The sequence below is a fragment of the Macaca thibetana genome, chromosome 1 (genome assembly GCF_024542745.1).
Source record: "Macaca thibetana thibetana isolate TM-01 chromosome 1, ASM2454274v1, whole genome shotgun sequence".
NCBI classification, from domain to species: Eukaryota; Metazoa; Chordata; class Mammalia; order Primates; family Cercopithecidae; genus Macaca; species Macaca thibetana.
The window spans coordinates 23,933,212-23,958,267 of NC_065578.1; the positions used below are offsets into that span (position 1 = coordinate 23,933,212).

The 25,056-nt window shown below is 55.0% G+C and overlaps 1 protein-coding gene across 1 annotated transcript in view; it reads left to right on the plus strand.

Annotated features, from left to right (window-relative positions):
- Nucleotides 1–25,056, plus strand: part of LDLRAP1 (low density lipoprotein receptor adaptor protein 1) — a 552,589-nt gene that overhangs the window by 65,544 nt on the left and 461,989 nt on the right. The window lies entirely within an intron of this gene.

Consider the following 25,056-nt stretch of genomic DNA (forward strand, 5'->3'; position numbering starts at 1 on the left):
CGAGGTGGGCAGATCACTTGAAGCCAGGAATTCAAGACCAGCCTGGCCAACATGGTGAAACTCTGTCTCTATTAAAAATACAAAAATTAGCCAGGCGTGGTGGCCTGCGCCTATAGTCCCAGCTACTCAGGAGGCTGAGGCAGGAGAATTGCGTGAACCCAGGAGGCGGAGGTTGCAGTGAGCCGAGATCGCTCCACTGCACTCCAGCCTGGGTGACAGAGCAAGACTCCATCTCAAAAATAACAAAAACAAAAATAAAAATAAAAGATCCCCAGTGTAGCTGGGACTGAGAATCACTGATGGAGGCAAGTCTCTCATTTTACAGGTGGGATGACAAAGGCCCAGAGAAGGCAAGTGACGTGTTCAAGCCGGTGATACTAGACCTGGCTCTTGCAGTCCCTCTGACACTTTTCAAGGTCAGTGCTGAATGAATTAAATGCATCTAGTTGGTCAACATGCTGCCCACCTTTAGACCTGACCTGTGGTCGCCCCAGGCCACAGCTCCCCAGCCCCCAGTCTGACTTCTCCTCCAAGTTAACTGGTGCCTATGCGTTCAGAGACAGAGGGAAAATCCACCAGGGGAAATGGTGGCAGGTGTGGGATGGCTTTGCCTCTGTCTGTGTGGGTTTTTCTTCCTCTTACCTCTCATGAGATGGCCTAGTGGGGGAAGAGAACAGCGTTCCTGGTTGAAGGAGGAGAGACTGCACTTCTGCAAAGACTGGGGTGAGGGTGCTGGTGCGGAGGCTGAGGCCTGCTAGGGCCCCCTAGCCTGGGCTGTGTGAGTGAGGCCAGTGGCACAGCACGGGTGCACGTGGCTTGGCGCTCAGTGGCCGGGCTCAGACCTCACCACTTCCATTTGCCTGTTAGGTGAGTGCAGCCCTAAGCGCCCACCCTGATGGTCACCTGGCTCTGGGAGGATTAGATGAGAAGAGGCCTGAGGGAGCTTCCCACAGGCCCGTGTAAATGCTGGCTATCATCACCAGGCACTGTCCCTGGGGCAGCCGTGCGCTTGCAAGGCCCCTGTTCCGGACTGTTCCCACAGCACTGTATGACTGTGGCCAAGTCCCTTCCTCTCCCTAAGCCTCAATTTTCTTCTCAGTAAAATGAGGGGTGGTGATTTCTAGGGTCTCTTCTCACCCAGTTGTTTGGGGTTATTTTCTGTCCATTTTTAGAGAGTGCGATGTCACAAGGTTGGGGGAGACAGGGTCAAGAAAGGCAGCACCGGCTGGGCGCAGTGGCTCACGCCTGTAATCCCAACACTTTGGGAGGCCAAGGCGAGTGGATCACTTGAGGTCAGGAGTTCAAGACCACCCTGGCCAACATGGTGAAACTCTGTCTCTACTAATAATACAAAAATTAGCCAGGCATGGGGGCTCACACCTGTAATCCTAGCTACTGGGGAGGCTGAGACAGGAGAATTGCTTGAACCCAGGAGGTGGAGGTTGCAGTGAACCAAAATCATGCCACTGCACTCCAGCCTGGGCAAGAGAGTAAGACTCCATCTCAAAAAAAAAAAAAAAAAAAAAAAAAAAAAAAAGCAGCACCCAGTTATCTGACCCTGGTGCTCAGGCATCAATCAAGCAGTGCCAGCTGGGTTCCCATGCCAGACAGGCACAGAAGCGGTCTGCAGCTGGCGTCTCGTTCCCCCACCGTGGTGTCTCCTGACCTGGGGGCCCTGGGGCCTGAAAGCCACTTCTGTCCGATCATCTCTGGCTGCCATTTGTTAACCCCCTACTGTGTGCCAGGATCCAGGGTGTGCTGTGACTTGCTCAGGACTCTCTCAGGGTGGCCCCTGAGTCTGTGCGTTTTGCCACACACTGCCAGACTTGGCTAAAATAATACTAAGACTACCTTTTATCAGTGCTTCTGGGAATCTGTGGTGGTTGGTTAAAAGCATGAACTCAAGAACCAACCTGTCCAGGTGAAGTCCCGGCTCTGGACAGCGCGCCGTCGGCACCCCCGCCCACCTGTGCAGAGCGGCCTTTCTCCTGGCGTCCAGACGCTTCCCTTCCCTTCCCTTTCCTTCCCTTCCCTTCCCTTCCCTTCCCTTCCCTTCCCTTCCCTTCCCTTCCCTTCCCTTTCCTTCCCTTCCCTTCCCTTCCCTTCCCTTCCCTTCCCTTCCCTTCCCTTCCCGTGGGGTGAGATTGGGCTCTGAGCACAGGTGGAACCCAGCACTGGGGCGCAGATGGCTCTTCTGGCCCCTTTAGGCATCAAGTCAGGAGAGGGGATGACTTCCAGTGGCTTCTCCCCAGAGGAAAGGGATGGGGTTGTCCTGGGGGCACAGGGGTGAAGGGGGAGGGCTGCACAGGGGTGAAGGGGGAGGGCTGCACCAGGCAGTGGTGGGTGTGAAGAGGACTTCGTGGGGTCGAAGTGCCCCAGCTCCTGCCTCTGTAGACTCCAGAGCCCCTGTGCCCAGCTCTTCCCTGGCCCATCACAGCACCCTCAACCCTCATCAGCGATTCTGTCCTTTGGGTTTCGAGTCCATTTGATCTTCTACAGCCAATTCATTGCATTAAGCTCCTCGGCCTTGACCCTGGTCACAGACCAAGCCCTCACTGCTGACACATAGCTCCGGCCACACACTGAGCCCTGACCCTGGTCTCACATGGACCCATAACCACAGCTGGAGTCCTGACCCCAAGCAGCCACTACAGAGATGGAGATGCAGGGCTGCACAGTCCCTGAGGCCAGGCTGGCGGATCAGAGTGTCATCCCGCACTGGTTCCAGGATCCACACCACAGAGCTCCCACTGGCTGTCCGGAGATGTGGCACCACCCCACTGTGTGCCCCTGGGTACATCCCCCCGCCTTGGCCTCAGCTCCCGCCTCTGAATGAATGGATGACACTGACAGCCTTCCTGGCTCAGAGCTGGTGACCTAGAAACTGTGAGGTGCTCCTGGGGGTGTGGACTTCAGGTTGTTCCTGGCTCTCACTGCCCTGGGCGAAATCCTCTCCACTCTTATCCCAGCCTCAGCCTCACCGCCCAGTGGTTAGAAACAGCCCCTGGGGCCGCATCCTAGCCAAGGGGCCTCGTAAGTTCCTAGCCTCTCGGAGCCTCAGTCAGCTGTCTATGGGGTGGGGACTGTGGGTGTTGGGAACTCAGCGCAGGCCATGTGTGGGACGCTCTCGGCGCCAAGCCCAGCATAAGTAAAGGGTCAGGAAGTCAGAGCCGAGCACACCAGCCTGCCACAGGGCTCCTGGGCTTCGCTCAGTTCCAGTGGAGATTGGAAATACTGTAATTCCCTTTTCTTTCCTTTCTCATTGGGGAAACGGAGGCCTAGAGAGGTCAAGCCCCGTGCCAACAGAGTGGGGGGAAGCAGAGCCTCATGTCTCTCTTCTCACCCCACCCCTAGCCTCCTTTGAGCTCCATGAGCCACCAGAACTCATCATAATCCTGGGCAGGTCGCCAGCCTTCCCTGAGCCTCTGTTTCAGCTTCTGTAAGAGGAGGGAGCACAACCAGTGGGATATCTCCTGAGGAAACCTCACTGCTACTGAAGAGGACAGGAGCACGCTGGGGTAGGAGGTCAGGTCTGCATGGCAGGCCTTGAGAAACCTCTGGAGTGTGGGTTTGAAAGTTTGGGGCCTGCTTTTGCCACAAAGATTCCCCGTTCTCCCCTCCTTTCTTTCCATGACATTTCACCAACTGTTTCTTCCCTTAATCCAAACCATTGTTTTTCCAGGGTGAAATTTAAATCAAAGCCACATGGCTCCCCCAACACACATGTCCTTGCCAAATGGAAGCGTGTTCTGGGGAAACAGTAATGACCCTGCGGAAGGGGATTCTGATCTCTCCATGGGGCCCACCAGGCAAATGTTATGTGGCATTGGGAAGACCTGGGGGCTTCAAGTTGGCCCAACTGGGGTAGGCTTGGAGGTTTCCAGGCCCAAATATGGCTCAGCCCAGGAGCAGAGGGTGAGCCTGAGTTCCTCCATGAGGAGGCCAGGAGGCCTTTTCCAGAGCCAGGAGCCTTCATCCTATGAGCCATGGATATGGGAGGTGCCTGAACCCCTGGGGTCCACCTGGGGAAGGGGTTTACACTGTTCTCCCAGGGAGGCTCGGCCATTGATGTGACTTGAAGCATGGTAGTGGTGTGGCTGTATGGGAAAGAGACCTGGATTTGGAGTCTTGTTTGTGTCTGATTCTCACTCACTTGCTGTGTGACCTTGGACAAGTTCCTTAACTTCTCTGAGCTTCAGTTTCCTCATTGGTAAAATGGGGCTCCTGCCAGCAGCTCTCTCAGTGCTAACCACGATGCAGGGGAGTGGCCAGGGCCCAGCACCTGGCACACAGTGGAGCTCACAAAAGCAGCTCGGGGAACTGTGCAGAAGTGAAGCGGGGGGCCTCAGAAAGGAAGGAGGGAGACGCCAGACCCGGCGTTTCGAGAGGGGCTGAAAGCCGTGGTGGGAGGGAGGGCAGGCAGGGAAATCTGAGCACTGCGTGCAGCCCCCAGATGTGAGAGGAAGCCCCTGAGTGGAGAGTCATGGGACTTTGGAAGGGGCAGAAGGCTTTACCGAGGGGAGGGGCACCCAAGGAGAAGGGACCTGGAAGTCCCCAGGGGCCACTCTGCAGGGGCTTCCCTGGGCCTGGCCTCTGTTTTGCATAGTCTGGCACTCCCAGGTGGGCTCACAACTTGGAGTCCTGGTTGGGGAGAGGGAGTCAGGAGAGCAGGAGGCAACCTCCCATAACCCCCATACACAAATAATCAGACACCCTCACTCCAGACCAGGCCTGGACACCTGTGGGGTGAGCACACTCATAGCTATAGGCCCACAGACTGAGACGTACATGCAAATGGCCACATGCCAGACCCGTATGCAAAACACAGACCCAGAGAGGCCATGCACAGACCCACATTTCCACACTGGGGCCAGACCTGCATTCAGGAGTGTGCAGGCATGTGGATGCATGCACACACACTCCTACACTTACATGCCTACACACACACACACCTGCGTGCACACACATACACACACACACCTGCACACACACATACATGCCTGCACACACACACCTGTGCACACACATACATGCCTGCACACACACACATGCCTGCATACATACATACATGCCCACACATACACATACATGCCTGCACACACACACCTGCACACACACACCTGCGCACACACATACATGCCTGCACACACACAGACACACACCTGCACACACACACCTGTGCACACACACCTGCGCGCACACACCTGCACACACACAGACACACACCTGCACACACATACATGCCTGCACACACACACGCGCCTGCACACATACATACATGCCCGCACACACATATACATGCCTGCACACACGCACATGCCTACACACACATCTGCACACACATAATACATGGCTGCACGCACACATTCACATACATGCCTACACACATATGCACACACACATACATGCCTACAAACACATGCACATACATGCCTACACACATGGGCGCATACACACATACGTGAGCACACACACATGCTGAACAAAGCCCCAAGAAGCCTCCAGCACAGGCTGAGAGAACGGCTCCCTCTACACTCATTTATTCACTCCACAAACCAAATGAGCACCTACCAGTGTCAGGCACAACCCCCACCCCTGTAACGCACGCTCTAGTGAGAAAAATGTCAATCATGCCTATTGCAATAATGATGATTCCTCATACATTCACGAGCTTTCGCTCATTTAACCCTCAAACCAGCCCTCTGGAGTTGGGGGTTCTCTGCTGCACAGATGAGAAAATGGGGTTCTGAGAGGCATGGCACCATGCCCTGCTCGAAGCCCCAGAGCCGGCGAGCGGCAGCCCCACTCAGATGGGTCTGGGGAGGGCTCTCTGCTTCCTCTCGGTGACTTCTGTCTCCCCCGCCCTCTGCACAAGTGGAGACTGTGGGGATGTGGCCCCTGGGGCCAGGAGCAGCCCTACTGAGTGGCCTGGCTACTCCCTGTTGCCCCACTGTGGCCCTGGACAAGACTATCTCTTCCCACCCCTGCTGCCCATTGCACAGAAGCAGACGCAGAGACTGAGAGGACAGTGGCCTTGTGAGGTGGCCAAGCTGGGCACTGCGTGCAGGACCAGGCCCTCTCAGCCACAAGGGTTAGAGATAGGGAGGGGGCAGCTCCTGCCACCCACATCCCCAGATCAGTCGGTCCATGAGTCCTCACTGAGCCTGGTCCTGGCTGGAGGCTGTGCCAGGCACACAGGGACAGTCCAGCCCAGGGCCTCCACGTTGCTTCCCATGCTACCAGGCCCGGGAGCACCAAACTCCTTGAGTGCCAGGAAAAGAGCCAGCATACACCTTAGCTGCAGGCCCTAGCACCCCCGCCTTTCCCAGCCTCATAGTCTCTGGACAGACAAGAGACACCCTTACCCCAGGACCTGCAGCCTACAGAGGCCTGGAATCACCTAGCCTGGGCTGCAGGGACCTCAGGGAGGGGGCAGACGGGGACGGAGGGCACAGGCCAGGCCCCTAACACCAGGCAGAGCCATCCACAGCGGGATCGCCCACCTCCTTGGCTGCCTGGAGCATGGCCACCCCGTCCTGCATGTGAACTCGAGGATGGGGACAGCAGAGAGAGGTGGAAGCCATCATTCAGCCTCTTGGAACTATTCTCAGCTGTGCCTCGTTCCTGGAGGCCTCTTTGGGCTGGGCCCTGTGTATAGGCAGAGGTTGGTGCGGGAGGGGAAGGCTGTGGTGTGCGCCTCCCGCTGGAAGCCCTAGGAAACCTCCTCTCCCCTCCTTTGGCACAGCCCCTGCCCTCAAGTTGCTTACAGTCTGTTCCGAGCTTCTTAATCCATCAGATCAACTTGAGGAACTTTATAAAATGCAGGTTCCTGGGCTCCTTTCCAGTCTGCTGAATCCTAATCTCAGGGCTGGAGCCCTGGAATCTGTATTTTTTCAAAGCCGGGAGACCTAGATGAGAAGGCAGAACTGAGAGCCCCTGGCCCAGGCTCTGGCGACCGCTCATGATTATTTTTTGGACCCTCTCAGCGGGATGCTGTCTTATTTAATCCCATGTCCCTGCAAAGGATCCAGTAGATGCCAAATGAATGTTTGCTGGCAGTACTGGTGGGTTGGCCAGGGTACGGACCCACCTAGAGGTACGCCTGGACCTCCCCTGGCCTGCTGTGTGACCTTGGACAAATCACTGCCCTCTCTGGGCCTTGGCTTGGAGGGTCTCTAAAGGCAGATATTTAGTGAGCCACTGATGGTCACCAAGGGCTGCCTGAACAGCCAGGAGGTGATCTTACTCCCAGCCTGGGAGGGAACCAGACTGGCCTCCAAGGCGTCTCTGGGATTCCCTCAGTTTGCCTTCTGAAAAATGGGCCCAGGCCACGGAGGCGTCGTGAACCGCACTGGTCTCACATGGAGAACGGAGAGGGCGTTCTTCCACACCTAAGGGAAAGAAGTTTGCCAGCCCCTGGGGCCGCCCCAAACCCTGGCCTAGGCCTGAGGGTTGAGCTGAGGGGTTATGAGGACCCCAGCCTCTCCCTTGCCCCTCCCCCTCCTAGCCCACCCCACCCCCTGCTGTGGGCGAGGAGCAGGTGCCTGGCTTCCACTTCTTAGAATCCCTGGGGTAGGGGTGAGCTCATTTACGGGAAGGGGGGATGGGGGGCTCTCTTCTCACCCAGCCCTGCTTGAGGGGGACGGCAAGTGCGTCAGCAGCCCCAGCTCCCGGCCTGCCTCCGGAAATGCCGCCCAGGGCTCAGTCACGAACCTAGCCAGGCAGGGGGGCGCAGTCGGAGCACTCAGGGGTGTCAGGTGACCTGCGAGGAAGCTTGGCTGGGGGCCTAGAGGCTGTACCGGGGTGCACAGTGAGGTCAACTTCCCCCTTCCCGGGCCTGCACCCTGACACAGGGGTGTGCACCCCATGGCCAAGCTGGATGTGTCTCCCGCTGTCCGCCTATCTGTCTGCTGGGCCCTGGCCCCCCGTGGGCTCTGGGCCTCTGCTGGGCTCCCCTGGCACCCATGGGGCCTGAGTTCTCATCAACAACCTGCTTCAAGGGGTGCGTGTCAGGGTCCTGGGGTATGGGGGAGACCCCAGCCAGGGCCTGGTCTGGACAGCCCTGCTTCCCTACCCCCTCTACCCTTCCCTCCCTCCTCCACTTCTCTCTGCAGCTATTTAAAGCAAGTGGTGGCCGTGGGAAACTTCTTCAGATGTGTGGTTTCATCTCCTTCAGCACAGGGACGGGGTGTCTGCTCGCTCTGGTGACTCATCCAGAGTGAGAAAAGCCTTTTTGTTGTTTGATGCTCGCTGGAGGCTCTGTAGCCTGAGAACCTGGCCTGATGGGGCCTTCCCTGCTGGGACTCCTGGGAGGCCTTGGAAGTGCCCAGGGCAGCCCTTTTGTTCCATCCCCAGACCCAGGGAGCCTGGGGCCAATGGAGCCCCTGAGGCTGAAATACTCTGCTTAGGGTGAGGCTGCTTGACTGGTGGGGGGCGGGGGGTGCCCATTCTCAACACCCAGCTCAGCCACCGCCTCCTCCAAGAAGCCTCCCTGATTCCTCCAAAACCTCAATCGATCTCCACCTTAGCGACTCAGTCCTCTAACCCTCAGTCTTCTTATCTATGAAATGGAGTAGTGGGCCCAAGCTTTACAGATCTGTGTGAAGATGAACTGCGGAACACACAGCAGATGCTCAGTAGGTGAGACTGTGCTAAGATTTATTGAGTATTTATTGTGTGCTAAGTGCTTTCCATGAATGGTCGCATTGAATCCCAACAGCTTTGCGAAGTGTTGCTGGGATTCAGCAGGCCCATTCATGTAACGTAATATTCCCATTTTACAGATGAAAAAACTGAGGGATGGGGAGGGGGTCAAGTAATTTATACATTGTCTCATAGTTAGTAAGTAGCAAAGTGAGATTCAAACCTAGGCCATGTGACACTTTGCACATGCTGTTCCCCTGCCTGAAGCACTGACCCTTCCCCACGTGCCTGACTATATCCTCCCCAAGGCTCAGAGATGGGCTTGACGGTCACTTCCTCCAGGAGCTCTCTAGGATTGTGTCTGTCAGGTACCCTGGTGACACACGGAGTCTCTGGGTACTCACTACCACGGCAGCTAAATCACTGTTTCCGCCTGTGTCCTCACCCAGACTGTGGGTGTCCCCAGGGTAGAGATGGGTCTGGCCTCCCATTGCCCCATCCCCACGGCAAGCACAGACCCTGGCACACGGTAGGCCCCCAAGGTTTGTGAATAAGCACCAGGAAGGTGGTCAGAAGCTGGGAGAAGGCTGGAGCAGCAGTGACGATGAAAATTTTCCAGAAGTTTCTCTGTCATTATACAGAAACCCCTTTGATGACCCCTGAAGAACACAGGCCTTGAACCTGCTGCCTGATGAGGGTTTAGGGGAGACAGGAGGCTCTCAGAGGAGCTTACTCTCCCAGGGCAGCAGGGCCATGGGCTATTGGAGATCCTGGGCTATTTGTGATGGCCTCGGAGCATTATGGGAGCAGGGAGGAGAGGCCCCTGTCCTGCTGCCACTCTCTGCTACCCTGAAGTCCCATGAGAAAGGACCACTCAGCTCCATCCTTGGGAATCGAAAGATCAGCAGGGCCAGAGAGAGATTCTGGGAAGAGGTGGGCACAGAGAGTCACGGGGGTCCAGGGCCTTGGAGGAGATGGGGTCCCTTGAGTGATGGACTTCAGAGTGAAGCTGGGCTGCCCCCATTGAACGAACAGTAACCGCTGTCTAGAGATGTCCAGTGAGTGCCTCGAGCACTGCCATTGATGCAGACAGCTGTGGCCTCGGACCTGGATCCTGGCAGCAGAGGCCATCAGTGGACCACAGTGTGCTTCCCAGTGGCCATGCCAGGGTGGGTGGGGAGCAGCTTATCTGACCACAGAGCAGCCATGCCAGCAAAGGCGCTGCCCTTTCTGCCTGCATAAGGGCTATAGTAACTGCAGCAGCCACACCAACAGGGGCAATGCGGTGGTTGGGGTGCAGCCAGGCCAGCAAGCGGGGAAAGGATAGATGAGCATGGAAGAGGCCACAGCAGCAACCACGCCAGGTAGGAATCGTGCAGAGGAGCAGGGGCACACCAAGCAGTAGTGTAGCTGGCCTTGGAAACAAATACTCCCTTCTGACATCAAATGCTCTGAGGACCGCTGAGGGGCTTGGGCTTCAGTGCCCACCACCTGACATCACGGCCGCCTCCTCCGTGGGGCTCTCCTGGTTGCCTCAGAGGCCTAGCAAGAGGCAGCACGGGCCAGGGAGGCGCCAGGGGGAAACCGAGGTCAGGAAGCCAGAGGATGGCAGGAGAGAGGCTGGGCTGCTGCACGGGGCCTCGGGGGAGTGGGGAGAATGAGAGCCACCCTGGACACTGGTGTCCTCAGAATGCTTCTCAGGCCCTCCTCCTCCCTCCAGGTCTTATCCTGCCTGTGAGCAGAGTCTGCTGCTATCCCGGTTCCACAGACAAGGACACCGGGGCTCAAAGAAGGCTGGGAATGTGGAAGCCTGGGGATTTGGAAGTCGGCTGGAGCTCCAGCTGCAGGCTGCCACCATTTGGGTGCGTTCTTTATTACTACAGAGCGATGCTGCAGAGAAACAGGACATGAGGATTGGAGATGGCTGGTCCTGAGCAGACCTTTCAGGGCCTCAGTTTCCTCACCTGTGAAACTGGACACTTGGCCTCCACCATCCCCCAAGGTTCTCCCAGTTCAGTGGTTCTACAAGAGGAGTGATGATAGGTGGCCAAAGGGAGGGGAGCGGGTGGCCAGGACAGGCTGCCCTTTGCTGAGGCCTTTGTGACTCTGTTACCCCAAATGGAAGCCAGAGAGTAGAATGACTTAGCCAAGGTCACACAGCAACTCAGTGGGGGATTGGGGAGGGGAACTCTGCTTGACTGGGTGGGGCAGAACCTGAAGGCTCAGGCATGTTGGGAAGGATGGGAGACTGCGGCTGAGCGCCCTCACTCCCAGCCCATCTTCTGAAACACAGATGCGGGGAGAACCATCTCCACCAAGGCCAGAGCTGTCTGTCTCCAAGCTGAAAGTCAGAAATTCACTGAAAACTTGAGGTCCTGCTCTGCCCATTTCCAAATTTCTGCCCTGGCCCCAGAATCATAGGCATCCCCCCATTGTACAGAGTGGAAAGCTGAGGCCCACCAAGGGCATGGGACTTGTCCAAGGCCTCCCAGGGAGGCCACGCTAAAGCAGGGGCTAACATCCTGACTCGTGGTTCTCCGCCCAGTAGCCCCCACCATGGTCACCAAATAATATTCATAATCATAATAATAATAACAGGCCAGGCACAGTGGCTCACACCTGGGATTCCAGCACTTTGGGAGGCTGAGGCGGGTGGGTGGTTTGAGCCCAGGAGGTCGAGGCTGCAGTGAGCCATGATTGCACCACCGCACTCCAGCCTGGGCAACAGAGCTCAGACCCTGTCTCAAAAAAATAATAATAAATTTATCGAGGGCCCTGGAAATCAGCTCTGGTCTGTCTGGGACTATTCATACCTGTGCCAGCCAGATTTGATTCCTGCTTTGATCTAACCCTTGCCTTATGGTTCAGTCTTGTCAGCCTCAGGGACAGGGGCACACTGTGTGCTGTAGACTTGGACACTGCCCATTGCCAGCCAAGCTGCCCCCAGGAAAGCCCTGAGTGTCAGTGCTCTGTTAGGCCTCGGCAGGGGGCCAACAGCTGTCCTCCAGAAGCTTTCAGCCTAAGCAGGAATGGTCTGCAGTTCTTTTCCAGCCCTTTACAGTTTACAGAGCAAAGATTTCTCCTCTAAGCTCATTGCATCCTCATGCCCGCTAGGAGGGTGGACAAGAAAGAAGCCACAGGCACCCGCTCTGCTTAAAATAAAACATTTTAAAAACGGTCTTTGGCTTTTCTTTTGGTGCTGGGGTTCAGGAGGCTGGTCCTGAAGAAGCAGAAGTGCTTGTGATGAGCTTCCCTGGAAATCCCAGAAGGGAAGTTTGGGAAGATTCTGAGATACTGGGGAGTGGATGATTTTGAGGATGAGAGACCTGTCCAGGGTCCCACAGCAAGTGTGCAGAGCCAGCAGGGGAGGCTGGTCTGCCGTGCCTCACCCAGCACTCAGCTCTGATCAGAGGTGGAGCTGAGATGACCCAGGGCCTGACTCAACCATGACCTCAGGAAGATCTGGGCAGTCAGGTCTGGGATGGAGGCTCGGAAGCCTGCCTAGCTCAGAGCTGCCCGATCAGGCGAGGGGAATCCCAAGGCCAAGTAGTTGTGGGAATGCAATGCCCCCTCCCCAGCCCATTCTACATCCCCTGCCTTTTGCATATGACTGAGATCCTCTGACCTGAAGCCCTGGCTGGATTCCAGTATAGCCCAGACAAAAAATTTCCCCTGTGGTTTGAAATGGATCTCAGCCATCACTTCCCGTGCCCCATGGGAGGTGGTAGCGGAACAGGGGGCCAGAAAGGGGGTGACCTTGTTGTCAGGTTCCACAGATACACTTGTGGGGCTCTGGCGTGAGAGTCTGCCCATTGAGAGCTCCGTCCTGGCCGGGCCTATCTGTGTGACTTCTGGCAAGTCCCTCTCTTCTGAAATGGATGTGACCTAAGGGCAATTCTCTGCCATCTGTGGTTTTAACTGCTTTGTCCTTCTGAGGGACCAGAAGGGATATAAGATAGAGGCCAAGCCAGGGGTATTGGGGAAGGACCAATACCCCTTTTTGTTTGGTCCTTTTTTGTTTGTTTTGAATGGGACATTCTGAAATCAAATGCTGGCCCCACCACTTACTTGCTGTGTGGCCCTGGGCAAGTGACTTCACCTCTCTGAGGTTCCATCTCTGCATTGATAATACTAATAATAATCACATGATGTGAGCCCCATTTTTCTGCGAGACACTCTTTCAAGTGCCTCCTCTCTGACACGTCCCAATCACCCTCTAGGGTAGAGGCTCTGAGGATCCCTAGTGGGAGGCGAGGGTGTGAGCCTTAGCATGAACCCTGCCCACCCGACTCCAGATGCCCTGGCCTTTGCTGCCTGCCATGGGAAAGGCGGTCTTGCAGATGAAAGGAGATCATTTGAGAGAAGTTTCCAGCTCACTGTGCTCAGTCATGGAAGTTGTCATATTATTGTCACCGTTACTCACTTTTCTCCTTTCCCTAGTGAGGGCCAGCCCTGCCTCTTAAGTCCAGCTTCTGCCCACTGCTCCCCACGGGGTTCCCACCGCTTCCAGCTGGGAGCCTCCTCTGCACTCTCTGCCCTCCAAAACCCATGGCTGTGCCTCAGTGGGGCAGAGGTCTGGGGGCCCTTCCGAAGGCCTGTGGCTCAGCCCCCTCATTTCAGAGTCAGGGGAGAGGCCACTTCCCAGGACCCCACAGTGGCTCCAGTACATGCAGCCCCCCAGCCCCTTCTTCCTCTGCTTTCTGGGTCCTTCCCAGAGCCAGCCGCCTCCTGCCACCAGGCAGCTGAGCCACTGGGGATGGTTGGCTAGGCTCCTGGCTTCGACACATGCCCGTGGCGGCTTCATCCCTGGGTGGAGCAGTTGCTTGCCTGCAAGATGGCTTCTAGAATGTCTTCCCTGCATGCTGGGAAGTCCACCAGGAGCGCGCCATCCTCCAGAGTCAAGCACGCAGTGTGGTACCTGCTCAGCTCCCTGGGAAAGATGGGAGCTGGGAGACCTAAGAGGGCATGGGGGGTGCTGCAGGGGAATGAGGTGGTCAGAGCCCAGGGCAGGGTCACAGAGTGGCATCTGAGACTGAGGGCAGCCACCAGCAAGGGGGTTTGTTCCTCTCCTCTCTGCTGGGCCCTTTGAGTGCCCCTAGGCTCTGTGGCAGGCACAGGGGTTTGAAATACAGGCAGAAAAGATGAAGGCTTCTTTCCTCCCATTCTCCCAATGCACACGCCTCAGCTGGCTTCCTCATTCACGCATTTGTTCACTCAGCAAACTTGTACTGAGCACCTGTGGAGGGCCGAGTGCCACGGGGCCCCGCAGCTCGCCTGAGTCCTCATCCGAGTCCGCGCCCCACCTCTGTCCTCTGCAGGTCCCCTTCTCTCCTGACTCTCCTCCGCCGCCATTATCAGCCCCAGGGCTCAGGGAGCTGGGACACAACCCAAAGAGAGATGAGCTCGTGGTCCTCAGCTGTGAAGCTGGCTTTGGTTTTTCGGTTGCAAATCACACCCATATTAGGAACCCACGGGAAGGAAGATGACTGCGCCAGAGCCTGTGTTTTCTGGAAACACCGCAGGGCGATGAGAGGTTTTCCAGGCCCTGCCTCCAGCCAACAGTCAAGCTTTGAATCACTGAACTGTCATGAGGTGTCTCCCAAGTCCTGGGTCCAGCGTTGCTCCCTGAGAGCACCGGGAAGCAAAACGCCCTCAACACAGAGGTCTCCTGAGGCCCGCAGAGAGCCCACGAGACACTCACCGAGCGCTGACTTGGCGCCAAACCCTTCCCGTTCACTTGGCCATTTAATTTTCAAAACCTGTTGTGTGACAAGTGCTGTGACTCTCACTCCGCGGAAAAGGAAGCCACAGCTCCGAGGTGTCAAGCGGCACCCCCACGGCCCCACAGCCAGCAGCCCAGATCTCCCTTCTCCAAAGCTTGGCTCTGAATTGCGAGGCTGCAAAGCCCCATTCTCCTGGTGCCCATCTTGCCCACCCCAGCAACGGGAGCCCTTCTCAGGGAAGAACCTGTTGCAAGGGGAGAGGAGGAGCTGTTGCTGACGGACGGAGCACAACTCCCCACCCGCAGTGGGTACTCAGGAAATGTCTGTTGACAAACAATCCTGTTTTCATAAAAACAAAACTGGCAATGCATGTGCATAAAAGAAAAATACTGGAATGAAATGCACCCAAATATTACTATTCTAATGAAGATGATAAGGAATGTGATTCTCTTGCTTTTTCCTGTGCTTATCTGTATTTTCTATATTTGTTGCAGAGAAGTTAAAAGAAAAGAAAAACCATAAAAGGAAAGCCAAATGCCTCCTCCAGAGCTGTCTGACAGGGTTTTGAGGAGAGATGGTCTGGGGTGGCTGTAGTCCCAGTACAGCCCCCAGGGGCTGTCAACAAGCAAGAGGGGTCAGAGACCAGTGGCCCTGGCTGGCTTCCCTGGTTGACCCTCTCAGAGTCAGAAGACACCACATTGAGCATCTTGGGGTGCAGGTGATGAGGGGAAACAGAGTAACTTTGGGAGCAAGCGGTCAAGGATGAGGATTTGGGGGTCAAGAGACCTGGGACCCCCAGCTCACCAGCTAGCCCAGAGTGTGCCCTGTGGCAAGTCATTGTTCTTCTGAGCCTCAGTTTTCCCATCTGCAAAATGGGTTTCTGGAAGGCCATCATGAGGACTAAATGAGATCATGCATATGGAACAATCAGCCAGTCCCTAGCATGCAGTAAGTGCTCAAATAAGGGTAGCTCTTGCTCGTTCTTCTTCTTCTTTTTTTTCTGAGACAGAGTCTTGCTCTGTCACCCAGGTGAGAGTGCAGTGGAATGATCTCAGCTCACTGCAGCCTCCACCTCCTGGGTTCAAGTGATTCTCCTGCCTCAGCTTCCTGAGTAGCTGAGGTTACAGGTGCATGCCACCACACCTGGCTAATTTTTGGTATTTTTACTAGAGAGAGGGTTTCACCATGTTGGCCAGGCTGATCTTGAACTCCTGGCCTCAAGTGATTCACCCGCCTCGGCCTCCCAAAGTGCTAGGATTACAGGCATGAGCCACCGCGCCTGGCTCTTTTTCTTCTCTTCCAGTTCCCATGGTCATTAGGTAAAGCCTGGCCTTGGCACTCAGGCTGGAAGTTGGCTGGAGGGGATTTGGACCTCACCCCCTTGGTGTAAGGTGAAGAGTCTGAAATTCAGGGAGGGGAGGAGGTAAGAACAGAGTCAGACTCCTCCCCCTGCCACACCCAGCAGCTTCCAGCCCTTACTGTCCCAGAGCAGAAACTGTGAGGTTTAGATGCTCCCGGGGACCTGAGATCCATGTCAGTCCTCCCACTGTGTAGTTCTAACATCTTCCTCAGTGTGGGCCTCTCCCTGTCCTCCCGCCCCACCCAGTCCCACCCAGGCCAGGCTCAGGACCCATGGAAACCAGGAGGGCCAACCAAGTTCTCCTTCTCACTCTCTGTCTGAGTCAAGCCCACCACAGCATGGAGGTGACTCAGAGGAGACAAAGCCCTAGCCACACCCCATTCACAGTGTGGAGGGGAGCCTCACTCCAGGGCTGGGTTTCCCAGGGTCTGCTCTGCCCTGCCAGACGCTCTCAAGCTCCCTAGGAAGAAGAGGATGGAGGCTGGAGAGATGGAGGGATGGAGGGATGGAGGATGGAGGGATGGAGGGATGGAGGATGAAGGGATGGGAGATGGAGGAATGGAGGTTGGAGGGATAGAGGCTGGAGGAATGCAGGCTGGAGAGATGAAAGGATGGAGGCTGGAGGGATGGAGACTAGAGGGATGGAGGCTGAAAGGATGGAGGGATGGGAGGGATGAACGCTGGAGGAATAGGGGCTGGAGGGTGGAGGCTGGAGGGATGGAAGGATAGTGGGATGGGATGAATGGAGGCTGGAGGGATGGAAGGATAGAGGCTGGAAGGATAGAGGCTGGCAGGATGGAGGGATGGGAGGAATGGAGGCTGGAGGAACGGAAAGATGGAGCCTGGAGCAACACAAGGATGGAGGATAGAGGGATAAATGAGGAAAACAAAGAGCAGGAGGGGTCTGGGCACTAGGCTAGGGCCTCAGCTGCTGGGCCTGTACCATGGCAGAGAATCTGTGAATCCTGGAGACATTTTTGGCTGGTTCCAGAGTCAGACAAAGTGTGAACTTCTCTCTGCTACAACCCTAGCCAGAAAGTCTGGTGCAGAGAGGGTGAGACACTGAGGACCCCCATTTGTTCACATTTGTTCCGTTGCTCACTTGTTCAACAAACATGCATGAAGCCCCAGCTTGGAGCCAGGCACTGGGCTGGGTTCAGGGTTTCCAGATGAATCAGGCCTGCTCCCTGGGGGACTCCCAGTCATTCAGAAGAGAGACAGACACTGAAACAGGTAATTAAAGACACGAATGAAAGCCTCTGAGATAAAAATACACAATATCAGTGAACACAGAGGAGTCACTGAGACAAGCTTAGGGTTGACCCTAAGCTTGAACCAGAGGGAAAACTCAGATCTCCACCGACAGGATGGGCGGTGGGAGGCTGGGGTGCTATGACCCTGAAGGATGCTGAGGGACCCACCACTGCTCCCGTGACCGCCACCTGACATTCCTCAGGGAAGAGACACCCCCCTCCAAAATATGCAACGAGAGAGGCCCTGTGGAGACGCAGGCTTGGGTTTCCGATGTGGGCGATTCTCACAGCTCCACTTCTAAGCCTTGATCTGCAGCCCACTCACTTCACGCCGCTGAGACTCAGTTTTCTCATCTGCCAAGTGAGAGGTCTGGATTTGGAGATGATTATTACAGCTAATATTTGCTGAACATTTACTGTGTGCCAGGCATCACGCCAGACGCTTTGCATCGGTACCTCGTTCAGCCTTCACATCCGCCCAGTGAGGTAAGTGCTATTAATAGCAGAAGCCTCTTATCCAATGAGAGCAAAACCAGTGGTTGGTTAATAGAAAAAAAAAATTAATGCAGGAAATCTTATGATACATAAAGTAGGCATTTTATTGAACGTAACACGTGCGCGTGTACTTTTATGAGATGATCTTCTGATGCAGGGCCAAGGCTGTCTTTGAGACTGAGGCCCCAAGCTGGGTTCCTACCTTGTTTTTCTTGCATAAAACCAACCTGTGCAGCAGTGTTTATGGCTCCCATTAGGAGTCCTTTAAAGTGGAGTTGGACCTTAGAGATGCTTGTGAAGCCATCTGAGCACAGACTCCCTCTAGATTTTTAGTAATCACCCCTCCCTCCTGTTTTTAGTCTACACCTAATTCAATGGAAGTTTGTGATGGGTTTTAACTATAGCTGTCTTGCCCACACCTCATTTGGCAGCGCTTTTGTTTTCCTTCCGTTGACAACTCGCCTGTAACTGGGCCTTTGCAAAGTCCTTTCTTGGTTTTCTGCGACACGACTCTCTTTCCCATTCACATTCTGGTCTCATCGGTTCGGCCACTACAGCCAGCAGCGGCGGGTCTGGGAAGAGCCCTCACTGAGTCGGAGGAGCCACCCAGGTGGGAAGAGCAGCAGCCGGCCTGCCTGGAACATGCAGGAAGCTGTGGCATCCACTGGCCTGTCTCTCAAAGGCCAGGGAGAGTGTTTGTTAAGCCAGAGTGGGTTGAAGGGAGGTCTTTAAGGCAGTTTCTATGATTTGATTCTCACTCTACAGGCGAGGAAACTGAGGTACATGAAGTCACTTCCCCAGGCTCGTCTAGCTGGGATCTTCACCCAGGCCTGTCTGGCTCCATGTTCTTCATCTCACACCCTGCTGCCTCCTTGTAACCGAGGGGATCCCAGCGAGCCTCCGGCTTTCCTGCTGGAAGGACTTAAAGGAGCTCTCCTGCATGTGGAGTTTGAGGTGCGTTTAAACACTGTCCACACTAAGGCTGGTGTGGATGATGGCCACCGATCTCGGGGCAGGGTCTTCTCCCTTGGGCCTGCGTCTCCACGCCCAGGCCTGGTATGCAGCAGGTGCTTGAGTGTCTGTGAAGCTGGACAGGAGCAGTCAGGATGCCTTTTGTGTTTCTGCCAGTGTCGTGAGCACCTGCTCTGGGGCACGCGCCAGGCGGGGTTCCAGGATCTAACAGGGAGAAGCCAATCCCATCACTGGCCTCAGAGCTCAGTGTCTAGCAGGGTCATTCCATGTCCCCTTGTCCAAGCCTCCTCTGGTCAGACTTCCTCTGAGGGGACAGGGGGTTGTTAACTATGCAAAGGATGTGGATTTTGGAGTCAGACACATCTGAGCTCCAATTCCAGCTCTGCCACTTACTGGCTGTGTGTGTGACCTTGGACCGACGGCCACCTCTCAGCCTCGATGCAAACAACAATGCCTCATTCCAGGCCCTGGGTGGGCAGAGCCCCAGCAGGGCTAAGAAGGGAATGCGTCCCCGGGCCCCAGGGAGGAGGAGGCCGGTAGGCAGGAGGGGCTTGGCTGTGGACAGGGGACCCGGCAGTCAGCTCCCAGAAGCTTCCGACCGTTGGTGGCTGTGGAGAGTGAAGCGGTATGCAGGGGAAATGAAAAGAGGCCAGACGTCGTCCAGGCCGCAGCACGCAAGGGGCACCTCACTCCACGCCTTCGTTCCCTTCCAGGCTCAGAAAGGGGAAGGCAGCCCAGACCAGGAAGTGGCCAGCTTCTGATGGCCACCACATGGGGACCACGCCAGCCCCAACAGGAAGTGGCCGGCCCCTTCCCACCCCCTGCCGAGCCAGGCCCTCCTGCGCTCACACTTGGGAACCAGCCAGCCTGAAAGTCCCTGTTGTCAGGTCTGTTCTGGGACCAGCACTGCATTCTTAGAAGCCTAGCTCCTGCCGGGGCCCCTGACACTGTGGCTAGGGGTCTACAGACCTGGGTTCTCAGCCCCGCTTTGCCACTTCCTCGCCTTGAAGCCTCAGCCAAGTTGTTTCCCCGTCTGGACCTGTTCCTCATGTGCCAAACGGGGTGATCACCCACCACCTGCCACCTCAGAGGGACAATGAAAATGGGGAGTCCTGAAAGGCCAGAGCTGGAAAGTCCCCGAAGGGTCCTTACAGAGGAGGCAGGTGGGAAAGGAGGGAGATTGTCCCCAGTCCCACAGCCAGTGGGTAGCAGGGCCATGAGGTTCTGGAAAGAGCACTACATTGGGAGGTAGCATTTGGCCCAAGCCTCACTCAACTCCTTCCTAGCCATGGGACCTTGGCCAAGTCAACCAAGGACCCTGGGCCTTTTGCTACAACAAGAGAGCAAGCCTCGTGTCCCAGGGCTCCTGGGGCATGCAGACGCTCTGTACCGCGTGGCGAACAGGAACGGCTTCTGGCTGGAGGTGGACTGGAACTCAGATCTCCAGGGTTCCTGTTCTTTGCTGCCCCCTACCCTGAACTCCATGTGCAAGGAGTGGGGTTTGGCACCTCCCGAGGGGAGGACTCCTCTTGCTTGCCTCTCCCCCTGCCTCCCGCCATTGGGTGAGAGGTGGCAAATCTCTTTCCTTGATTCTACTGAGTCACTGGAGGCTGTGCTCTTGGAGGAGCCATGTGTGAAGTCACCTCTCCCACATCAGCACCCAGAGACCTCATTGCCACGGACACTGTGGCACCCAAACCCCCGTCTCCTGCAGGCTGGCAGAGCCCTCCACAGACCCCGGAGCCCAAACAGCCTTTGTGGTGCAGCCAAGGGGTAAAGGGGAGGCTGGGCGGGACCCGGAGCAGCCCTCCTGCACCAGGCTTCCTGATGCCATTGGTACCACTGCCCAGTCCCAACTCGGGCTTCTGGAGAGAGGGCCTTAGGATGGCAGAGCTGGCAGAGGAGATAGAGGCTAGCCCATCGTGGGGGCAGATGAGAGTCCATGGACCTAAAGAAGAGCTGGGAACTGCAAATCCCATGTGGAATTATGGGATGTGTGTGTGTGTGTGTGTGTGTTTTCATACACTCACCTTATCTGGATTTCCTGGGGAGGAGAGTCAGATTTCATCAGATTCTCAAAGACAAAAATAACACGTTCAGGACCAGGATCCTTTTTCCCTTTTCCCATTCCCAGATGAGGAAGTTGAGGCACAGCGAAAAAATTATCTCACAGTTCTTACAGGCAGGATAAGGAAGGGTACTTGATGTTCCAATTATGACTTCCTTTTTCTGGTTCAAAAAAGGTCTCTGGAGAGTTCAGAGGGAGCCTCTGTCCCATCCTCCTGTCCCAGGACATTGATGGTAGCTGTGGCTAGAAGAGTGAGCTCACCCAGGAGAGGAGGTTAGGTCTCCTAAACCAAACCCCAGAGCTCCCACCAGCACTACCACCATCACCACCACCATCATCACCACCAGCACCACTACCATCACCAGCACTACCACTATCAACACTCCCACAGTCACCACTAGCATCACCATTACCACCATCAACACCACCACCACTACCATCAACACCACCATCACTACCAGCACCACCATCAACACCAACACCTCCATTATCACCAGCACTACCATAATCACCACCATCACCATCACCAGCAACACTACCATCATCACCATGAACATCACTACCATCACCACTAGCAACCAGCATCACTAATACCACTAGTATCACCACCACCACCACCACGACTATCAACACCATCCCCACCATCCGCATCAATACCACCACCATCAACACCAGCATCACCACCACCATCACTACCATCACCAGCACTACACCATCACCAACATCATCACCACTACCACCATCACCAGCACTACCATCAGCACCACCAGCATCGTCATCACATCAATACCACATCACAACCACCAGCACCACCAGCACCACCACAATCAACACCATTACCACAAGCATCAGCACCATCACCACTACCATCATCACCATCACCACTACCATCATCACCATCACCACTACCATCACTATTGACAGCACTCTCACTACCACTATCACCACCATCACTATTGACACCAGCACTATCAGATTACCAGCATCATCATCAACACCATCACTACAGTCACTACCATCACTATCAACACCACCACCACCACCACCATCATCAGTATTGACACCAGCACTACTATCAGATTACCAGCACCGTCATCAACACCATCATCACCACTACAGTCACTACCATCACTATCATCACCACCATCACCACCATCACTATTGACACCAGCACTATCAGATTACCAGCACCATCAACACCATCACCACTACAGTCACTACCATCACTATCAACACCACCACCACCACCACACTATTGACACCAACACTACTATCAGATTACCAGCACCATCATCAACACCATCATCACCACCACCACCATCAACACCATAACCACAAGCACCACCAGCACCACCACTGACACATGGTCTGCCTTAGAGACTGAGCTAGTCATCTTACTTCCACCATTACCCTACTGGTAGTAATTAGGATACCCAGCTCAGGCTTCACTCAGAACCCTGTGGGACCGACCAGCCAAGGGTGGGTGAAAATTGAGGATAGTAGGAGAAATGTACATGTTGGTCCCTCCATCTCTCCACAAATATTTACTGTATATTATTTTAGCTGACACCTATGCAGCACTGATCGGGCACTGTTTTAAGTACTTTACATATAGGAACTAATCAGCCCTTGTAGTAACCCTATGAGGTGGATAGTATTATTATCGCTATTTTGCAGTTGGGGAAACAAAGGCACAGAAGTGAAATAGCTTGTCCGAGGCCAGGCACTTAGTAAATGGCGAGGCCAAGATTTGAACCCAGGCAATCCCAACACGCAGAAGCCACACTCCTAATCACTACACTGACTGTCAGATGGAAGGAGCATGGGACACGCCAAAGAAAATCCCAGGTGTGCAAACCTGCAAGTGACTATGAGCTTCTTGAAGGCATGGGCCATACCATTTGCACTGCTGTGTTCTCAGGGTCTACCACCAGGCCTGGTATACAGTAAGGGCTCAATAAATGTTGGCTGAGTAAGTGAATTGATTGGTAACACTGGGCTTCAAACCCTTCCCCCAGCACCTGTTCCTTCCTCCCCTGAGCCACACTTGAGGGCAGTCACTGAAGCTGTAGTTCTACTGCTAGCCAACAGATGGCAACGTGTATAATAGGGTGAGACCTGCCAGCAGCCAGGAAGAAGGAATTAGGAGGAATAGGAGGCAATACTTTGTGGCAGGCATGAATGCAATTATTGATTAAAAACAAAATTGAGACAAACCTTGGGACCTACCACATGATGGGACACCATGGCCGGTATTTTCTATTTGACAGCTGAGGAAACTGAGGTTCAGAAAGAGGAAAGGTCATTGCCCAAGGTCATGCAGCAAGTGAGTGTCAGAGCCAGGCTGAAAAACCTAGGTCTCCTGGCCTCTTTCCCAACCAGAACTCAAGAAACAGCTGACAGATTGGAAGATAGACCAGACGTCTCCCTGTCTGTCAAAACAAGGCAAGGTGGGCTCTGGAAGAGGGATGTTGAAAGTTACCAGCCAGGGCAAGCCCCTAACCCTGCTTCCCATCCCTCCCACCCCACACCACCCCACCCCACCCCATGCCCTAGCCCCATTCCCCACCATCCCCTCCCCACCCCACACACATAGCCAGGCCGCCCCCTGGTGTCTGTGACTGGCAGTACGCAGATGCACAGTCTTGATTTTGTCAATCCATCTGCCATGAGGATGCATGTCCACCTTATAGGCCCAGGGCTGACCACAGGCTGTTGGGGTAGCAAGGGACCAAGAGCACCAGGCTTGAGTCCTTCCAGGGACTCACAGGCCAAAGGATGAGGCAAGATGGCCCCAGAACAGAACACAGAGCTTGTGTGCCTGAGTTCCAGGAATTACAGCCAGCGGCCACCCCATGCACCCAGCACTGCACTCAGCACTGTGGATGCTCCACCTCTTTTAGGCCACACCATCCTATGGGGTAGGTACTTGTATTCGCTCTCATTGACAGCTGAGGAAACTGAGGCTTAGCAAGGGGATGTAACTTTGCCATTGGAGTCCACACTGGCTGATTTCAGGTCCAGGGCTGGTTCAGCTGCCCCATGCAGTAACTCCTGTAGCTCTGAGTGGGTGTGGTAGGCTTGGACTGTAGCAGTCTTGGAAGGCTCCTAGGAGGAGGTGGGGCTCCACTATCTCAAAGACAAGACCCAATTCCTCGCCATCACCCACTGGTGACAACAATCATCACAACAACAAGTACCGTGCATTAAGTACTTAGTGCTGGGTGCTGCAGTTTACTTCACATGGATTATGTATTAATTCATTCACTTATATATTTCCTGAGCATCTCCTATGTAGCTGTGTGCTAGGTGCTGGGTCACAACAGTGAACAAATCAGACAAAAATTCCTGACCTCATGAGACTTATATTCTGGACTTGGGAGAAAGATAATAAGCAAAATAAAAACATACAGTGTGTGCCAGTAATCATGTGGTAACTTCTGGAGAAAAATAAATTAGGAGGAGGAGAGAAGGCATTTGGGGAAGGTGATAGTACTTTAAGCTGTGTGGTCAGAGGAGGCTCCCTGAGATGACATTTAAGCTGAAAGCAGAAAGAACCACGTGGGTGTCTGGGGGAAGAGCATTCTAGGCAGAGAGAACTGCCGTGCAAAGGCCCTGAGGCAACTGTCTCCTTGATTCATCTCACTCAACCTTGAGTTAGAAACCACTGTCGTTCCCATTTCATATATGCCCCTAGTCAAGGAGGACTTTCTACATCTGGCAGAGAAGAGGCTGGGCAGATAGAGAAACTGAGGCCCAAAAAGGTCATGCTCAGAGTCACACAGTGCGTCTGTGGCACAGCTGGAATTCATGCCTCGGTCTTCTGCCTTCCATACCAGAGCTCTTCCGAGAGTGACTTAAGGTTCTTTAGTTTCTAATGGAATGTATCACTTCTGGCACCCCCAAAGTTCAGGGACCCTAAAGGATGGGGGCAGGGTGCAGGCTCCAGAAAGGCTACTGGACCAAGCACAGGCGATGAATTCCAGCCTGGGGGAGGCAGAGCCAGCCTGGGTGGCTGTGCTCAGCCATGGTGGGACAGTGAGGCCCAGCCAATGGTGTCTCCTGCTGCCTCGTCCAGTGTACCCCCTTTGGAGTAAGGGGACCCTCCTACTTATAAGGGCTGTATCGAAAGTCCACCAGCAGGGGAGAGTGGCTGAGGGACACCAGTGACTAATCTCAGGCTGCCCAGCCGCAGCCCAGTGGTCAGCCTGAGGCCAAGGTCAGCAGTCAGCCTGGGCCAGAGGCTTGTGGTTGGATCAGGGGTCAGTGGGTACCCAGGCAGGAGTCAGTATATGGTTTGGCCGAGGGACCAGTCTGTGACAAGGGACAGCAGTCGGTTTATGTTCAAATCAGGACTTCATCCATCACCAGGGTCAAAGAGCAAATGGGCCCAAGTCAGGGCTCAAACATGGCCAGCGTCAGAAGTGTGTGTCTGCGGAATGAAGACTGCCACCGGTGTTGCATTGGGCCAAAGTCTGACCTCAGAGCCAGGTGAGGCCAAATCAGGAGATGCTGTAACTACCAAGCTGCCAGCCCTATCAA